Source organism: Herpailurus yagouaroundi, unplaced genomic scaffold (assembly GCF_014898765.1).
Source record: "Herpailurus yagouaroundi ecotype Mexico unplaced genomic scaffold, PumYag 28, whole genome shotgun sequence".
In the NCBI taxonomy this organism is placed as follows: Eukaryota; Metazoa; Chordata; class Mammalia; order Carnivora; family Felidae; genus Herpailurus; species Herpailurus yagouaroundi.
This window is the reverse complement of record NW_024412376.1, coordinates 119,182,196-119,194,557: the sequence shown is the minus strand read 5'-3', so window position 1 is coordinate 119,194,557 and position 12,362 is coordinate 119,182,196. Positions and strand designations below refer to the sequence as shown.

Here is a 12,362-nt window from a genome sequence, read left to right as displayed (position 1 = left end):
AATCTTTTAAGTTTATATAGAAGCCTTAACTGGGTCCAGTCACATGTACCATCCAGAGGGTCTCCAAACATAATGCTCTCTCAAGGGTGTGTCCTTGAAAAATGGTTCCCTCTGTGGGAACAGTGGGCAGAGCATACATTCTAGGGACAGGGGAGATAAGGAGCTTCCAATTGCCCAGGTCCAGCTCACAGGTTAAGGAATAGTCACACCTTCTCAATTATTCCCTCCAATAGAGGAAAAAAAAGTTGCCAACACTGGACCCACCTTGCAAGAAATGCTGAAAGGTGTTCTTTAAGCTGAAATGAAAAGACACTAATCACTGACACGTAAATATGTGAAAGTGCACAATAAGGTGAATAGACAGTCAAAAAACTGTAACGCTATATTTGGATGGCATGTTAATTGCTCAACAACAGTATAAAAGTTAAAGAGTAGTAAAAATAACTATAGATAGTATAAATTGTTAATGAATGTACAACATAAAATAGGTGAACTGTAACATAAATAATATAAAAGGGAGAAGTAAAAGGGTGGCGTCTTTATAGCTGTTTGAAGATATGTTGCTACCAGACTAAAATGGACTGTCTTATCTATAAAATGTTTTATGCAATCCACAAGGTAACCAGAGAGCAAAAACTGAGAGTAGAGCCACAAAAGACAAAGAAACAAAGTAGAACACACCTCCACAAAAAATAACCAATTTACACAAGTAGGCAAAGACAGAGGAAAAAGAAACAATAGAAATACAAAATAATCAGAAATTAATAAGATGGCATTAGTAAGTCCTTACATATCAATAATCATTCTAATGTAAATGTATTGAATTCACCAATCAAAAGGCACAGAGTAACTAGATGAATTAAGAAAAAAAGGACCCAATATATGCTACCTACAAGAGACTCATTTCAGCTTTAAAGACACACATAGTTTCTAAGTGAAGGAATAGAAGATATTCCATGCAAATGGAGCCAAAAGAGGTAGTCATACTTAAACAAAATAGACTTTACTAGACTTTACACCAAAAATAGCAGCAAGAGACAAAGGAGGTCATTACATAATGATAAATGAATCGATACATCAGGATATAATAACTGTCAATATATACATACCCAACATCAGAGCATGTAAGTGTATTAAGCAAATACTAACAGATATAAAGGGAAAAATAGACAAAAAGAAGAAGAAGCGACCTCAGCAATGGATAGATCACCCAGCAAAACAACAAGGAAATGCTGGATTGAACCATACTTTAGAGGAAATGGGCTTAGATATTTACAGAACATTCCATGCAACAGCAGCAAAATACACATTCTTTTTAAGGGCAAAAAAAATATTCTTTAGGATAGATTATATGATAGGATACAAAACAAGTCTTAGTAAATTTAAGAATATTGTTGGGGCGCCTGGGTGGCGCAGTCGGTTAAGCGTCCGACTTCAGCCAGGTCACGATCTCGCGGTCCGTGAGTTCGAGCCCCATGTTAGGCTCTGGGCGGATGGCTCAGAGCCTGGAGACTGTTTCCGATTCTGTGTCTCCCTCTCTCTCTGCCCCTCCCCCGTTCATGCTCTGTCTCTCTCTGTCCCATAAATAAATAAATGTTGGAAAAAAATTAAAAAAAAAAAGAATATTGAATCAAACCAATAACTCATTATGAACACAACAGTATGAAACTAGAAATGAACAGTAAGAGAAAAGCTGGAAAATCTATAAATATGTGGAAACTGAACATTACACATCTGAAAAACCAATGGGTCAAATAAAAAATTTTAAAAAATCAAATATCTGAAAAAGTGATGTTGTAAGATTTTTGAGAGAAGAGTTTAAGCTATAAATGTTTATATTAAGAAATTAGAAAGATCCCAAATGAATACCCCAGCTTTACCCCTCAAGGAAGTGGGGGGAGGTGGGGAGAACAATTTAAGTCCAAAGTTAGCAGAATGAAGGAAATAATAAAGATCCAAATGGAAGTAAAGAGGGAGAAATAAGAAAAACAAAATAAAGTATCAATGAAACTACAGGCTGATTTTTCAAAAAGATAAAATTGATGATCTTTTAAAAAACTAAAAAAAAAAAAGAAGATTCAAACACATAAAATTGGAAATGAAAGAGGAGACATGCTGTAATGATAAATCTATAGGATGATAAGAATCTACTGTGAATAATCATATGCCAACAAATTAGATAATCTGGAAGACATAAATTCCTAGAAATGCACGATATACCAAGATTACATCAGGAAGAGATAGAAAATCTGAACAGACCAATAATAAGTTAAAAGACTGAATTGGTAATTGAAACATCAGAGCCCAGAACTGCAGGGCCAGACAGCTTCACAACAGCTATCAAACATTTAAAGAAGAATTAACACTAATCATTTTCAAACTCTCCTCCCAAAATTGAAAAAGGAATACTTCCAAACTCATTCTATCAGACCAGCTTACCCTGATAACAAAGAAAGATAAGTACAGTATAAGAAAACTATAGACTAGTATCCTTGATGGATAGAGACATGAAAATTCTCAAAGTATTAGCAAACCCACACATTATAAGGATTATATACTATGACCTCATGGAATTTATCCCTGGGATGCAAGGAGGATTCAAATATAACAAATTAATAAATGTGATACATCATATCAATATAAAGATAAAAATCACATGATCATCTCAATAGGTACAAAAAAATGCATGTAATAAAATACAACATCCCTTCATGATAAAAGAAAAAAAAAACAGGAACAAATTGGGTATTAGAAGGAACATAATTCAACATAATAAAAGCCATATATGACAAACCCACAGCATATACAATGGTAAAAAATTGAAAGCTTTTCCTCTGTGATCAGGTCCAAGATAAGGATTCCCACTCTCAACACTTTTATTCAGTACAGTACTAGAAAACTAGCTAGAGGAATTAGGGCAAAATTGTCATTATTTGAGGATAATATGACTTTTACAAAGAAAATCCAAAGTCTAAACTAAAACCTGGTAGATCTAATCAATGAATTTTATAGAGTTACAGTATATAAAATCAACATACAGAAATCATTTGCAATTCTCTATGTTAATAATATCTGGAAAAGGAACTTTTTTTTCATTATAGCATCAAAAACAATTAAATACTTAGGAATAAATTTAACCAAGAAATAAAATGCTCTCTATGACAAAAACTACAAGATTTTTTGAAATAAATCAAAGACAACACAAACAAATGAAAGACATTCTATGTTCATGTATCTAAAGAATTAATATTGTTAAAATGCTCATACTACCCAAAGCCATCTACTACTCAAACCCCAATTCCAACAACATTCTTCACAGAGATAGAACAACCAATCCTCACATGGGTATGGAATAAGCAAAGACCCTCAATACCCAAAGTAATTGTGAGAAAGAATAACAAACCAGGAGGCATCACACTTTCTAATTTCAAACTACGCCACAAAGCTATACTAATTAAAACAATATAGTACTGGCATAAAAACAGGCACATAAGTCAATGGAACAGAATAGAGATCCAGAATTAAACCCCCATATATAATGTCAACTAATATATGACAAGAGCGATAAGATCAACCAATGGGGAAAGGATAGTCTCTTCAACAAATGGTGCTGAGAAGACTAGCACATGCAGAAAAATAAATTTGAATCCTTATCTTACACTACTCATAAAAATTAACTCAAAATGAATGAAAGACTTAAACATAAGATATGACACCATAAAATGCCTAGAAGCAAGCACAGAAAAGAGGCTCCTTGGCATTAGTCTTGGCAATAGTTTTTTTGGATAGGACACTAAAAGCACACACAACAAAAGCAAATATCAACAAATGGGACTACAATAAACAAAAAGCTTCTGCACATCAAAAGATATGATCAACGTAATGAAATGGCCACCTATGAAGTGGGAGAAAATATTTGGAAACCATATATTAGTTAAGGGATTAATATCCAAAATATATAAAGAACTCATACAACTCAATAACATAAAACAAAAACAAAAACCTAGTGAAAAAACAATGGGCAGAAGACCTAAACATTTTTTTTCCCCAAATGACCAACAGGTACATGAAAAGGTGCTCAAATTCATTAATCACCAGGAAAATGCCAATCAAAATCACAGTGAAACATTATGTTACACTGTTAGAATGGCTATACTCAAGATAGCATGAAGTGAGGATGGACAAAAAGGGAACTTTTTGCTTGTGCACTATGGGAATGTAAACTGGTGCAGCCGTTATGGAAAAAAATATGGAGATTCCTCAAAACATTAAGAAAAAAAAAGGAACTATCATGCAATCTAGCAATTTCACTTCTGGTTATACATGAAAAGAAAATGAAAACAGGACATGAAAGGGATATATGCACCTTCTTTGTTGATTTCAGACTTATTCACCATAACCAAGATGTGGAAAAAACCTAAGGACCCATCACTGTGTGAATGGATAAAGAATTGTGCTGTATATATCCACAATGGAATATTTTTTAGCCATGAGAATGGAGATCCAGCCATTTGTGCCAACATGAATAGATCCTGAAGACCTTATGAGAAGTAAGATGAGTGGAACAGAGAAAGACAAATACTATCTGATATTACTTATATATGAGGACTAAAAAAGCTAAACTTGTAAGAACAGAAATTGAAATGAGGTTACGAGGGTCTTGGGTGTGTGACAGAATTGGAGAGATGTTGCTTAAGGAAACGAACTTGCAATGAGTAAAGAAATTCTACAGACCTAATGCATTAGTTGTGAAAACAGACTACAATTTTGAATTATAATCATTAGACTTGCTGGGACTAAATCTCAATTTTTCCAATGACTGAAAAGAAAAAAAAACCAAGATGTGATTGAAATACAAATTATTGCTACATTAACAATCATATGACACTATGTAACTGTCTCAGGTCAACATATTGTACACCTTAAATGTATACAAGGTTATACATCACGTATATTTTAATTGAAACAGAAACAAAAACTTGGCACCTCAGCACAGGACAGAGCCCTTCTCTCATGTCACTTTTCTAGTGAAGGTAGTCAATCAAAACTGCAATGTTAAAACATCCCTGTGAAATAATATTTTTCTATATCTAAAGGTGTTTTGTGAATATGTGTGTCAGAGATGGAAGATGATGCTCTTTTGTCCTTTTTTCCTACCTAGACAATGTCCTTTTATTCCTTATCCATGTTTGTTTATATTGATTTAGATTATAAAAATGCTGAAATAAATATTACATATATATTTTGCACATTTGTGTGAGCACTTCTATAGGATAATTTTGAGACAATTGTGGGTGCTCCCTTCACCAGTACATATACTAAAATTGGAAGGATACGGAGAAGATTAGCATGCCCCCACACGAACGCGTGAACTGTCTATATTTTTTTATAAGACATAAATTTTTAAAAAGAAAGAAAGAAAATTGTGGGTGATACGGTATATATATATATACTTAAGGCTTTTAATAGATTCAAACTGGCCTTTCATTTATCCTTTGAGGGTCCATGTAGGAGTATCACATTGAGGTGTTATTTTGAATTTATTTTGCTTTTACAATTCTGGGAAGCTTTCTTTTTACCTTTATCAATGACATAAAAAGTACTTTTTGTGTGTGTCTGATTTAATTTTATGAATTTACTTAATATTTGCCCTAATGTTTTTTGTTTGTTTTTCAATGACACAAAGACAAAAGAGAAAGAAAAAATCAACTACCAACTAGATTTGACATTACAAATAGAACTTTGGATTTAATACACCTAGGGTGTCAGAATTAGAACCATATAATGCCCAGGCCCTACTCTCAATATTCTGATTCAGTTGTCTTGAAATGATGTCTAACCTTCAGTAGTTAAGTTCCCCAGGTAATTCTAATGTGAAACCTGCTCTAAAAATCACTGATCAGCTCATGCTCCATCTCTATTCTCCCAAGGAAAGTGGTATTCTTGATAATGATAAAGGATCTTTGAGAGACAGAAGAGCTACGTTTGAAAAAACTACTTGATACAAGATATTGAACGAGTAATTTTAGATATTGGGCAAGTAATTTAAGCTTTTTTGGTCTCAATTTTTATCTATAAAATCTAAAATATATTAAATGCCCACCTCATTGTTTGGAGGCGTATATAAGGTAATTTGTATTATATTTTTGTTATACTGATAGCTCTTAGTTATATTCTATTCATTAAATCATGTATTTCTATTACTTCCCTAAGTATTGAGTACTTACTATGTACCACATATTACTGATTATTAGAAAACAAAATGAGCCTAATGCCCTTTGAGAGCCTAGATTCTAGAGTTGGGGAAAGAATTAAAAATAAATAAATAAATAGATAACATAATGGTAGGTAGCATTAAGTGTCATGGAGAAAAAATAAGCAGTGGGAATAAAATTAAAAAGTGAGAGGGAATATCATTTTAGTTTGGATAATCAAAAAACTGTTGTGGAGGTAATATTTGTATAAAGACCTCAACAAGTTGAGGCAATAAGCCACTGGAATATCTGCATAGAATGTTTCATTCAGAGATGACAATGAAAAAGCCCTGAGGTGGATGTTGTTTTCTGTTGTTTGGTTGGTTTTTGGTTTTGGTTTGGAGTTCTTGGTTTCCTTGCTTTGGTTTGTTTTTGAGATTAGCTAGTAAGCTAGGAACCTAATAATGTAGCCTGAAAAGGAATATTTACACTGCTTTTTATTTTAAAAGTAGAAAGAAATCACTGCAGGTCTTTAAAAAGTTGAATAATGTAAAGCAACTTTCCTTTTTTTTTTTTTTTTTTTTTTAAGTATTATGGGAGTGGTGTAAAGGGCAAGAGGGCATAGAGTTAGAAGTCTCTCACTGTGTTATTATTTTGACTAAAGTAATATTGGGGAAGGTACTGAGAAATAATTTCAAAGGTATATTCTGAAACGAGAATCAACTTGCTTTGCTATTGGATAAGATACATGGTTGAAAAAAAAAACCTGACAAATCCCAAATTTCCTAAAACTCCAAGTTTTATAATATACTAAGGAATAGATGTGATTTACATACTTATCCCAATGTTAAAATAGCCCATCAGATTCAGTCACATTATGCCCATTTTACGAATTAGGAAAGATTTCAGAGAACTTTAGTTTTTGTGCATCACACAAAGCATGAGTTGTTTGTTTCATTTTGTTTTTACTCCACATTCTTGATATTATGAGGAGTGATAAAACTGTTACTGTATTTTAAATGTTATTTTCACCTTGCTGATACTGTTTTCAATCTCATTTTCAATGATGTCATGAGGTGGTAGTAAGAATGGGGAAACTCAAAACCAGGTGAGATTATAAACAGAAATTCAGATCCAAGAGGCATAAGAAGTAGACAGATAATGATCTGTACGTTGTTGTTTCTGAAGTGTACAGAGTGAGTTACATGTAAACTCTGACAAGATAGGTTGGGGCCTCTGGGAGAGATTTGTCCACCATAATGAGTAACATAGACTTGGCCTTTGCACCAGTTATTCTCTCAAAACGAAAATCTTTTGTGGCATATATTAAGGTCAAAAGTCTTGAAATTGCTAACTGCTTGACAGACTAGGAGAAATCACAAAAAAAAAAATGAGTTATTTAAAACTATGTATATTACAACAAAAAAAATCACTTTAGAACTTACCAAAACAAATCACAACTATTACAAATATTGCCATTTGCTGCCCAATTTAAGCTTCATTTCTTTTATCCTTGGATTGATATAATTTACTGAAGAAAAATTACCTCTAGTTCCTTTCTTTAGTATTTCAAAGGTCAATAATTAATTGTTGTGGATTAATACATAAATTATAGTCCTTAAAAGTCTACCAGTTTCAACTTTTTTATGTTTAAATAGAGAATCTGTTTTAACTTTCCAGGAATCTGTCAAAACTTTGAGTATGGTTCAACTACCATGGTAACTGGCAACCGAGTCTGCTAATATAACTCAAAAAGTTACAACTAGTTGCTTGAAAAAAATATTTGACTCTTTTTCTCTCTTTCTCTGTATCTCCATAACTTTAAATTTTTCTGACAAGCAGCACATAATTTCTTTGGAGTGGATACTCCTTATATAAGGAAATCACAGTAAAGAACATGAAAATAGTTGACAACAATGACCAGATTTTCACACATTCCATCTATTTTAAGATTGTTGCTAAGTCTCAGCACAGCTGGTTTTCCAGAGTATAAAGAAATAATTCACCATTCTCATGCTATTAATACACTGTACCACTCTCTTTTGCTGTCCAAATGAACTTAAGTCTTCCATGTCATGGATTGGTATAATAGCATACCTCTGTTTTGGCCTCTGTGTGTTACACTTTACGAAATACTTTAGTGTTGTTTGCTTTGGTTTGGTCAGCTGTCTTCTACACTTAAAAAAAGGAATTGCAAAATAAGTGGTATTATTTATGACTTAAGAAGCTTGGCTTCTGGGATACTTATTAACATGAAAAAGTCAAGTCTGTAAACAAAGGAGAGAGTTAAAATAATTGTTCATTGTTCTGTTGTACACTGAAAGTTTTCCTCAGCTGATCACCTGTATCGCTATTATTTTAGCACAGTATTATGGACTTGCAGCTAACTCTCCAGTTCTGATAAAGTCTGAGGCATTAGCCTATGCTAAAATATAAAGTTATTTCATATTTTAGGTGTTATTTTCATTCTTGTCAATTGGTACTTTTAAGCTTTGTAATAGGTCGTATTGTCTCTCTCTCCTCCATTAACACCTCATTCCATGGAAGTTTTATTAGCTATTTTGAACCCAACTCATAATGGAATATGGAACACTGGAGTTTTATTGTTACAAAATGATCTCAAAGTGGCATCATGACATACTCTAATCCATCTCTTGGGTTCTCTGGAAATGCCCCTAAGTGAAGGGGACTGGCAAAACCCCTCACAGCATATACAGGTACAAAAGAGGGATGTGTAAAGAAAGCATGACCTCTCTCCCAGGAACCAAAAGTTTATGAGGCTGAACCAGTATATGACAGAGATTATTATAAGATGAAACTAAAGAAATAAGCTGGAATCAGAGCTTGCAAGATCTAACAGTGCATGCAAGGAAACCTCAGATGTCAGGATTTGGTCCTAGACCACTGCAATAAAGCAAATTACACAATAAAGTGAGTCAAATGAATTTTTTGGTTTCCCAGTAAATACAAAAGTTACATTTACACTATATTGTAGTCTATTAAATATGCAACATCATTATGCCTAAAACACAATATACAAACATTATTTTAAAAACATACTTTATTACTAAGAAAGGCTAACCATCATCTGAGCTTTTAGCAAGTTGTAATCTTTTTGCTGGTGGAGGACCTTGCCTCAACATTGATGGCCACTGAGTGATCAAAGTAGTAGTTGCTGAAGGCTGGAGTGGCTGTAGCTATTTCTTAAAATAAGACAATGAAGCTTGCCACATTGATTATTTATTTAACAAATGATTTATCTGTATCATGAGATGCTGTTCTTTCACCCATAGTAGAACTTCTGTGAAAATTGGAGTAAATCCTCTCAAACCCTGCCACTACTTTTATCAACCAGGTTTAGGGGATATATTAATCCTTCATTGTCATTTCAATAATCCTCACAGAATCTTCACCAGGAACAGATTACATTTCAAGAAACCCCTTTCTTTGCTCATCCATGAGAGGCAACGCCTCATATGTTCAAGTTTTGTCATGAGTTTGCAGCTAGCTATTCAGTAACATCTTCAGGCTCTGCTTCTAATTCTAGTTATCTTGTTATTTTCACCACATCTGCAGTTACTTTTGTCACAGAAATCTCTAACCTCTCAAAGACATCCATGAGGGTTGGAATCAACTCCTTCCAAACTCCTGTTAATATTGATATTTTTACCTTTTTTCTAGGAATTAAGAATGTTCTTAATGGTACCTAAAATGGTGAATCCTTTCCAGATGGTTTTCAATTTACTTTGTCCATATCTATCAGAGGAATCACTATCTATTGGAGTTATAGCTTCATGAAATACATTTCTTAAATTACAATATTTGAAAGTCAAAAGGACTCCTTGATCTATGGACTGCAGAATGGATGTCTTGTTAGTAGGTATGAAACAACATTAATCTCGGTGTACCTCTCCATCAGAGTTCTTGAGTGCCCAGGTACATTGTCAACAGCTAGTAATATTTTGACAGACTTCTTGTTTTACCTGAGCAATAGGTCTCAACAGTGGACTTAAAACATTCAGTAAACCATGTTGTAAAGAGATATGCTATCACGCAGGCTTTGTTGTTCCATTTATAGAGCACAGACAGAGGACATTCAGCAAAATTCTTAAGGGCCCCAGCATTTTTGGAATGGTAAATGAGCACTGGCTTCAACTGCAGGTCACCAGCTGCATTAGTCCCTAACAAGACAGTCAGCCTTGAAGCCTTGAGAGTCCCTTGAAGCTTTGAAACCAGGAATTGACTTCTCTCTAGATATGAAAGTCCTAGATGGCATCTTCCAATAGAAGGCTATTTTGTTTACATTGAAAATCTGTTGTTTAGTAGGGCCACCTTGATTAGTTACCTTAGCTAGATCTTCTGCACAACCTACTATAGCTTCTACATCAGCATTTGTTGCTTGATCTCATACTTTTTTGTTATGGAGGTGGATTTTTTCCCTTAAACTTCATGAACCAACCTCTACTAGCTTCATACTTTTCTTCTGTAGCTTCTTCCTTAAGTCTCTCAGCCTTTATAAAATTGAAGAAAGTTAGGGCCTTGCTCTGGATTAGACTTTGGTTTAGGGAATGTTGTGACTGGCTTGATCTTCTGTCCAGATTCCCAAAATATTTTTTTCCATATCAAGAATATAGTTGTTTCACTTTCTTATCATACATGTGTCCACTGGAACAGCACTTTTCATTTCCTTCAAGAACTTTTCCTTTGCATTCACAACTTGGGTAAGTGCACAAAAGGCTAGGTTTTTGGCATTATCTTGTCTTTCGAGGTGCCTTCCTCACTAAGCTTAATAATTTCTACATGTTGATTTAGAGTGAGAGATGTGTGACTCCTTTCACTTGAACACTTAGGGACCACTGTAGGGTTTTTAATTAGCCTCACTTTAATATTGTTGTGCCTCAGGAATTATGGAGGCCTCTGAGGAGAATGAATGAGATGTGGGAATAGCCAGTTGATGGAGCAGTCAGAACACACCCCGTTGATTAATTTCATTGTTTTATAGGGGTGCAGTTCATTGTACCCCCAAACAGTTAACATAGTAACATATAAGATCACCGATACAGCTCACCGTAAAAATATAGTAACTATTAAAAAGTTTGAAATACTGTCTCTTTCCCTATAAATAAAAAGAAACACTGCTCCCAATAAATTAGCAAGGAGGATAAAGAGAAAAAAAAACATTGAGATATTGTGAGAACTAGCAAAATGTGCCACAGAGACATGAAAGAGCAAATGCTATTGGAAAAATCATGCTAACACAGTTGCTCAATGCAGAGTTGGCACATAACTTCATTGTTTTAAAAAAAAAACACAATATTTACAAAGCACAACAAAGTGAAACACAATAAAATGAGTTATGCCTGTATTAAAGATTTTTGTATTATTCTCAGAATATCAGGAAGCCACCAAAAGATTTCAGACTGAGAGACACATGATCTCAGTTTAGTTTTGGAAATGTCATTTTGGTTTTAGTGTAATAGGACAAGAGTAGTTGTGAGACAATAATAGTCCAAATGAATAGTAAATAAAGCCAGATTAGGCCATTTTTTGGACCAATATAAAGTTATTTCATAGCAATCAAAATCTTCCTACAGAGTGAATTTTGAATCTACAGTCAAAAGAGCATCCTTTGACTTTAAGGACTTAGCATACACTAATATACAAATATAGGAAGTATAAGAGTTGTGGCTTAATAAATATATAGTTTTGTTCCAGGATAAAAAGTGTTCTAGAGATTACCTCACAACAGTGTGAATGTACTTGACACTACTTAACTGTTTTTTTTTTTTGAAAAAAAGTTAAGATAGTAAATTTTATGTTATGTTTATTTTACCAGAATTAAATTTTTTTGGTCAAAAAAGGGGAGATATTTTTGAGTCACTTAATTTACAAAACACTTCTACACATTGCTTTTTATATTTGATCTTACAAAGAAGGTAATACTAGTCTCATTAACAGATTAAATACTGAAACTCAGAGCAGTTAAATAAATTGCCTGAAGTGAAATAGATTTTTAAATGGAAAAATTCCATTTTTTCCAGGATCTTTGATGTATAATTATGTGTTGTTTCTACTATCATAAAAAAGTTCTGGAAACATATTTTGGTTTGAGGAGAGGGTAGGGGAAGGTTTTACCATTGATTAAAAGTTAGAAAGCAAAAAAAAAAA

At 33.5% G+C, this 12,362-nt stretch overlaps 1 long non-coding RNA gene and 1 pseudogene across 1 annotated transcript in view; one reads left to right on the top strand and one right to left on the bottom strand.

Annotated features, from left to right (window-relative positions):
- The window catches only part of LOC121035140 (uncharacterized), a 102,362-nt gene that overhangs the window by 76,881 nt on the left and 13,119 nt on the right, over positions 1-12,362 (bottom strand). The gene's annotated exons all lie outside the window — the stretch shown is intronic.
- LOC121040368 (uncharacterized) lies at positions 5,295-5,387 on the top strand (annotated as a pseudogene).